We start from the raw sequence: 7,293 nt of genomic DNA on the forward strand, positions 1-7,293 counted from the left end.
CAAATTACAGTACTTGATGACAAAGTGTACTCTGCTGTCCTTTTCTACCGGTTCTAACACATTTGAAACCTCTCAGAAGCCACAGGTCTAGAACTCTGCTTTAGATCTTCAACCAGGTGTCTGTAGCAGTGAGCTAGAGACTACCGTCTTTGCTTTTCATTCAGTTTTCTGTTTCCACCTTGTTTAAAACATCTGTTTACAAAGCAGCTTTAAAAGATGTAAGAGCATTGGAAACAATGTACTGGTTTTGTCACAGCAGGATTCCAGTGCCTTCTCTGAAGAAAATACTTGATGTGCTGCCTCCGTGTATTCGTTCAAGGACTCGACTGCTGTACTGTAAGACAGTGCTCTGCTGCTGTTGTTGGTGGGATCCCAGTACAGCACTTACCGAGATGTGCTTTTCTTTGGTCGGAGATCAGCTGAGTATGCGAAACAGTGACAAGTTGATCTGTCCCTTAATGAGTGAAATAAATGTATTTTCTACTGAAGAACCCTATTAAAAGTACATAAAATGAGCATTGCTGGATGAGGTTTTCTACTGCAAATAGTTAAATGCAGGAAGTAGGGGTTTTTTTCAATCTCTGTTTACTTTGTGTTGAAAAACTGATACTAAATGTTTGAATTCAGCAGCAGACTGTTGTTTTTTTTTTAAGAGGTTCTTAATGTTTAAGATTTATTGTCTATAAATAGATCACCCTAAGTCACCGCTAAATTTTCTTTAATCGGTATGATTAGAACTGCCAAGGAATATTACACTTAGAAGTAGTAGAGTAAGTATTACAAGCATGAACTTACATACAGTCTGCATGATAATAAAAATGCTAAGTGCAAACAGCAATTTAAAAACTTTAAATAACTTGTCAGAATTTAAGGAGAGAAGTTTGTGGGTTTTGAGATGAAGTGAGATAAGAAAACTGGAATGTGAATATGTGAAACAGACCAAAAATAAACCAGCAGTTTTCTCAGCAAGTAATATGCAAAGTTACTGCAAATTTAGTACATGTTCCCATAATACAGTGCATGTCTGGACATTTTCTTCCCTGAGGATGAGAAAGGAGCAAACTGCTCCAGCAAATGACTATTCAAAGTGATTGAAGTTTAATCCTCCTTTATTCCAATACCTCTGACTTGCTGGGGTTTCAGTGTATCAACAGCATTTCTTTCTGGCATGGCAGTATCAGATACATTTGAAATAAGGTAAAATGGGGATAATTGGGGGAGAGCTGTTACTAGCCTGACACTACTAAGTTTCTCTAAAGCAGCTGTTATTACTACAGCACCAATCTGTGCTTTTTCTTCCTTGTGTTTCATGAGACTTAAGTATTACGAAGTTTTCATTTTCACGTAATGGCACAAATCGGCATCAGAAAACAAGAACAAGCCTGAGGTTAAGAGAAAGCCGTGTGGGAAAAAGCACGGGGGGAGAAAACACAAGGAAAATGGATGAGGTGTAACAATAAGCATGCACGCTGGGGGTATGATTTCTATGACCTGGAGCAAAACAGATACTCCAAGCTGCAGCTCAGTAAAAATTCATCCACTAGTGGGTGCAGTAGCTGCCCTCTATTTGTGATAAATGAAACAATTGAGCTCTGTTGAGGCTCCAGGCAGCCGGAACAGCAGTCTCTAACCAAAAACAGGGAGATGTAACTGAGCCTTCCCCTTTTACACCTCGCCTTCCATTCCCTCTGCCCCAAACAGATGCAAGTAAGGATGAAGAAAACAACATGCATAGTTCAAACAAGAATGGAGTGTCCAGCCGTGAGAAAGAGCTCTTGGGGCTTAAGATTGGCAGTGAGGGGCTTGAAATGGGATCAAAGGCATTGCCTTTTAGTGATTGATGGCTCTGTTAGAGGCATGGAACTTCTTACATATTCTAATTTATTAAAAATAAAAACAACCCAAAGCCCAGCCAAACAACAAAACTCTTCAAACAATAAAAAGAATCGGTATCAAAGAATCATCGCTTTAGAACCTACTTGTCTCCCCAACTAATGTAACCAGCAAGACCTAATTCTGCCTCCCCAACTGTTCATTTCAAACCTGTGCACTACTGTACTGCCTAGCATGATAAATTTGGGTTGGTGAGGTCTGGGTACTTAACTGCGTTGCCTGTGAATTAACCCAAGTATGCAATAGAGAGTTTGAACTGGCTTTATGCTGACTGTGCTTGTTGTTTGGGTATAGACGATACCTGATCATTTATTCCCATACTGTTTAGTTTTGAGCTAGATCTTGAGTGTCATTTGCTTGAGTGGGATTTTTTGCTCTACTGATCTAGAATTTAGTCTTACTGAGGCTCAGGGGTCTGCGTTAAAAGGAAATACCCCTAGAGAAAAATAATCAAGATACTACCCAAAAGGAAAATGAAAGGACACCTCCTTAGTTTCATTAATCGCCTGGTGTAGCTTGTTCCCAAAAGTTTTTAGTGAGAGCAGCACCCTATTGCGTTACTGTAGGTGGTGACTTTGGAGGTCACATGCAAGACCAAGAGTGGACTGAAGTCTGTTTATCTGCAGTGTTACCTGCGAGGCTCCTCATCTCATATTCAGGATATACCACAAGCATTTATTTCACCCTTGCCAAAGCTCTGCAAGGTAGAGAACTGCTGGTGCCGGTTTTTGACAGGGAAAATTTTGGTTGTAAGGGTTAGATGACTTGCCAAATCATGCTGGGAATTTATGGCAGAAGAAAGAACAGGACCCAAGTTCCTAAATAGCAGAGCGGTGTTTCCACCATATCAGACACATACTTTGTGGATGCATTGCTAATGTACACATTTCTTTTTGTTAGAGATTTGTGATTTTAAAACATCAGGTATTCATAATTCACTAAACTGAAGGAAAGAAAGGTCACCACAACCGTTCAAGAGTTGAGAGCACAGCATCCGTGTAGCCAGCCAGATGCTCAGTAGCTTAACGAGGGTTCGGGTCCTTGCGTGGACTCGGTGTGTTACCTCAAGCTGTGTGAATCCTCCAGCTATTTCTTCTCCAGTGCCATTCATAACGGGCTCGTGCGTTTTCTCTGGTTTCTGACCTCCTTTTCCCTGTTCCCTCTCCCAAATGTCCCTGCAAATGGTGTGCCCTTTTTGCTTTGAAAACCTCACTTTCTGTTTAGGCAGAAAACATGTTGCCTCATTTCTGACACTCTGTTACACCTAGAGACACTATACATTACAAAAAGAATCCATCTCCATCAAACTCATACATCTATTATGCTTTGTAGAATTAGAGTTGAGAGGTCCTTACTAAATATTATGGGTATGATTTCTTGCACTGTACAGGTATTGTCTATGCCATATTCATTCCTTCATTGACAACTTGTAAGTAAGACAAAGATTTTAGTCAAGCGTAGCCAGAATGTGAAGGAGCCCAGGGAAGGCTTGCTTTGTGGCAGGTGGCAGCAAGCTACCACCACAGGGGCGCAAAGACACCGTGCTGGCGGGTGTTGAATGGCAAGCGAAAGCTGGCACAGGGCCAAGAGCCATGGCATATCGAAAGAGGCATCTGTGAAAGGCTCAGGACCCCAGTTCTGGCTGTCATGGTGCTCCAAACTCCGTGGCAGCTGGGAGCCTCTGCCTTGGACAGAGGCTTGATGCTGTCAGCAAGGTGATTGGCAGTGTCTCTCTGCTTTTAGACTCTGCAGCCTCTAGTTCCTGCTGAGTTTGTACCAGCATGCCCACCATCTAATCTCAGAAATAAAAGTACAATCTGGCATGTCACTCTTAAAAGGTAGCTGACCCTTTGCCATGCTGACAACATGTAAGAAAACACTGAGATCCCTCAGATTAATCCCATATTCAGTAACCATGTGTGACTAAAAATTATTTATCTGTTCTGTACATCACTTCATTAACTCGTACTGTGTCTACAATATCTCAGACAGTTGCTGGAATTTTAATTGGCATGTATAAAGCAGCTGGCTATCTCAAAAAGCATCGTCGACAGGTATTACTCATCTGAATAGAATCAGCTATCCTTTGCGTAAGTGTGGTTTCAAAAAAGGATATTCAGAAATAAGTAGTTACATTCCACTCAGGACAATCAGATTTGTACTTATATAAAGCAAACAAGCAGAATTTGCATGATAGTTCTTGATTGCTCTTCAGAAATCTGTGCATTTATTTAATTTCAAGCATGCTGCTTTCATTTCTTACACATTATTTCTATGAGCACTGAATGATTGATACATACATCATAGTTTTACTGCGGTACGGATATATAATTTAAGAGTGGAGAGTAAAATAACGTTCCTACCATCATGTTAGCTAATACAGTAGGAAAGACAGGTTTGCAAGGACTCCTTTTACTGATATAAATTTCACCTCCATTTAGAGAGTTTGCATTTTGCCAGTTTAGCTAGACCAGCAAAATCATCTTACACTTAGTGTGAAAGCCACTTCTGAAGTGGCAAATAAAAATATCGCATTTCGATTGGTCTGTTATCACAAGTATAACAAGGATCCCAAAGGAGCCTGGAGCATATTATACAAACACACGCAAAGATAACTTCACAAAATTACGTGCTGCAGAAAGATTATCATCTTCTGAAACCACATGGAAGATTAAGGGAAGCAGAATATCTTGTATAGACAAATTGGGCATGTCAGTGTGAGTGTTTCGACTGCTGCAGAAAATGCCAAGTGGTTTATAATGATCACTTTCTTTTTATTGCCTCTGTGAGATGGCACCTTTATCTTTTAGGGGAATGACAGGATAGTAGTCTGTTACTCAGAAATAACAGAATGAGCCACCAGTATAGCCAGTTTGTGTGACTTTTTTCTGTAGTGTTTATGTAGGGCTCCCAACACAAGTGCCGATGCCAGTCTAACTTTAAAAAAAAAAAAAAAAAGAAGAGAAAACATGACAAAACAGAGCTTAAGAAGGCATGAATGAGGCTCTCTGTGGAGAAGTATAAAAGACAATTGCACCAATTACATGCTGGTTTTTGGAACTTCATGTAGCCTAAGTCTATTGAAATATATATTTGTAAGCGGGAGTGGTGGGACGGGAGGGCGCGCTGGAATGAGGCCTGGAGCTGAAATGCAGTAGTAAAGGCAGTAGGAGGAGGGACAGCTGTAAACTGACTGCAATTCTCAAATTTAAAAAAATGTCAGGAAACATTTTGATGCCAAATTATGTGACACCTTTCATTCCTGTTTTTCTTTTTGTCCTTAATTTTCCATTTAATTGACTGAAACTTTTCCCGTTTATGCTACAACTGTGAAGCTGCGTTGACTAAAGGCATTTTCATTTTGCTCTATTCTAGCCTGATAAACTCCTGTTTATGCAACAGCTTATACCTTTAATAACTGCATCAGTACTAAAAAAGCACCCAAGATTTCTTAGCCTCAACGTGGCCTGAGAGAACTTGCTGCAGCCTGGAATGTGACAGGAGGCAATTTATAAGGAATTAACTCTGACAGTCACTTTATACAGCTGATTTTCAAAGATCTAGGCACTAAAGATGTGTTAATGAGGGTACTGAGGCTTCATAATTAATTATATTAGCATCTCTTTGTTACTTTCTACGACAGTAGTGCCTCGTTGACATTTCAATAGGAGTCTGGTAGTATTCTTTGTTATTATTATCCAGGAGTACAGTTACACCTTAGCTCCCAGAGGGCAATGTTGCATGTAAATGCCCCTGTGAATTGCAAGGGCCTTTGGATCTCAGTAAAAGCCCTTGAAGGAGACCCTGCTGGAAACTGAATGGATGTCAGTAAAATTTCTCTAGTCTGGAGTCTCTCTTCAGATACGGACTCTCCTCCCCTTTCATTTCTCCCTTCCCTTCCCTCCCCCCTTCCTTTCCACTGCGCTGGTCCTTCTCACAAGGCTTAAGAACAGCAATATCCAGCACTGACTGAATGTTGAGTTCCAAACCTCTAAAGGAAGGAATACTGACCTGAACAAAACAGTGAACAAAGTAACCGGAAAATAGGGAATATTTTCACATGCTTGAATTTTCAGTGCAATAAAACCAGTGCTGCCAGAAGGAGTCCCAGAAGTGGTGAGTCAGATAATATAGAGGTATGACTGCGGTGGGAGGGAAACGGTCTCTACTTTGTTTTACACCACCCCATGCCCCTTGCAAGGGCAGATGAAATTATTTTCCAGTCCTACCACTGCAAAAACAAACGTGGAGTTTAAAGGTTATTTCCTTTGTGTGTTTCTGAGAGATGTTATTTTTGAATCTGAAAGGAGAAGGATGACTTTCTGTCAATGATCTCCAATTCTACTCTGAAAACTTTTACAGTATCATCTGAGATGGCAGAGCTGCTTCTTTTTGCTTGTGTTTAATTGAAACAAAACTTACCAGAAAACATATTGCTGTTTATTTACAGCACTTACAACCGCAATCTTGTCATGGTTAGGCTAAGTTAAGGGCACAGCCTGACAAACACCTCTTCTAAGTAAGCAAGACGTATGCAATGTGTTCCGTATCATTTCCTTGTTAATTCCTGCCTTCATGGGACCCTCTTTCTTGTAATGTTGTTTATGCATCTGTACCAGGGAACCAGATCAGAGTAGTAGTCTGGGTTAAAAATAAATCGGTTTTATGGGGGCTATTTCTAATTGAAATCAGTTTCCTGATTCCATTTAACATGGGGCTACACAAAAAAAAAACAACCCTGCCCTGGAATTCAGGGACAGTGCGAAGGGGAAGAGGGGAGGAATGTGTGGGGAATGCATAATTAGGAACTTCCACCAAAAAACAGTTTGTCAAACTACCTCCTGAAAGACTCTGCATTCTTCCAAGTCAGAACCACCTCTTTGCTTTGTGTTCGGATAGCACCTTGCGCAAAGGGATCACAGTGGCAGAACTCTCAGGACTCTCAGAGCTATTGTAATACCAAAAAATAATAAGCGTTCCTACAGACTGACACAATTAACCAAATTCCACTTGCAGATCTTCATTGTTGGCAACTTGTGCAGCATTTTATATAGCCGAAGTTAGAGACCAGTTCTATTCCCGAGTTCTGTCTCTGGCTCTAATGAGGAATAACTGAATAACCCTGGCATTCAGTTAACCTACCAATAAAAGAATTACTTTCCTCACAGAGCTTTTTATATTTAACTACATTTTTTAAACGAGCTTTGACATTCTCAGATGAAAGGGATAATGTGTACAATGTATTGTATAGCAAAAACTGTATATGACAGATCCCTACATATTTTCCTCTTTTTTTTGTTTCACCTTTTCTGTCACTATACTCCTACACAAGGCTCAAGACACACTGCAAATGTTTGAATAACACCAATTTGAAACTACAGAATTGTAAATAACATACTC

This window comes from Falco punctatus (assembly GCF_963210335.1).
Source record: "Falco punctatus genome assembly, chromosome: 9".
In the NCBI taxonomy this organism is placed as follows: Eukaryota; Metazoa; Chordata; class Aves; order Falconiformes; family Falconidae; genus Falco; species Falco punctatus.